Below are 308 nucleotides of genomic sequence, written 5' to 3'. Positions count from 1 at the left end.
GCGCTCTGCCATGACGCGGCCAAGCTGAGTGCAAACTGTGATCGGTAATGTTCATTAGGAGTTCGCCCGCTCTCCTCTCATACTGACAGTAACTTCTCATCCTTGATTCACATCGCGCCCTGCCCTGCCGCCGGCGTATAGCGACGGGGGGCTTACGCCGACAAAACACAAAACGAGGGCAGAGATAAAAAAAAATCTTTGTGTTGTTGTCGAGCGTTGCACTCCCGCTCACGATAAAGTAGAGCGAGCGCGCCAGGAAGTGTGTGGGCGGTGGCGGCGCAGGACACCCTCGGAGCGCTAAAAACACC

The sequence above is a fragment of the Frankliniella occidentalis genome, unplaced genomic scaffold (assembly GCF_000697945.3).
Source record: "Frankliniella occidentalis isolate FOCC.00 unplaced genomic scaffold, Focc_3.1 Scaffold60, whole genome shotgun sequence".
In the NCBI taxonomy this organism is placed as follows: domain Eukaryota; kingdom Metazoa; phylum Arthropoda; class Insecta; order Thysanoptera; family Thripidae; genus Frankliniella; species Frankliniella occidentalis.
The sequence above is the reverse complement of the archived record's forward strand: the minus strand, read 5'-3'. Positions refer to the sequence as shown.